The 216-nt window shown below is 46.3% G+C and overlaps 1 protein-coding gene across 1 annotated transcript in view; it reads left to right on the top strand.

Annotated features, from left to right (window-relative positions):
• ANLN (anillin actin binding protein) overlaps positions 1-216 on the top strand; it is a 39,353-nt gene that overhangs the window by 26,440 nt on the left and 12,697 nt on the right. The window lies entirely within an intron of this gene.

The following is a 216-nucleotide window of genomic DNA, read 5'->3' as shown; positions in this document are numbered from 1 at the left end:
ACGCCCCCTACTGGGGATCGAGCTCACAACCCAGGCATGTGCCCTTGACTGGAATGGAACCTGGGACTCTTCAGTCCACAGGCCAACACTCTATCCACTGAGCCTAACCAGCTAGGGCCCCATGACTATTTTTATTAACCGGAAGTATTACCTTTTGCTCTTAAATGTTAAGCTTATAGTTTTAAACATAGTCACTTGCCCATTGGAACACATATT

This window comes from Myotis davidii, unplaced genomic scaffold (assembly GCF_000327345.1).
Source record: "Myotis davidii unplaced genomic scaffold, ASM32734v1 scaffold573, whole genome shotgun sequence".
Lineage (NCBI taxonomy): Eukaryota > Metazoa > Chordata > Mammalia > Chiroptera > Vespertilionidae > Myotis > Myotis davidii.
The sequence above is the reverse complement of the archived record's forward strand: the minus strand, read 5'-3'. Positions and strand labels throughout refer to the sequence as shown.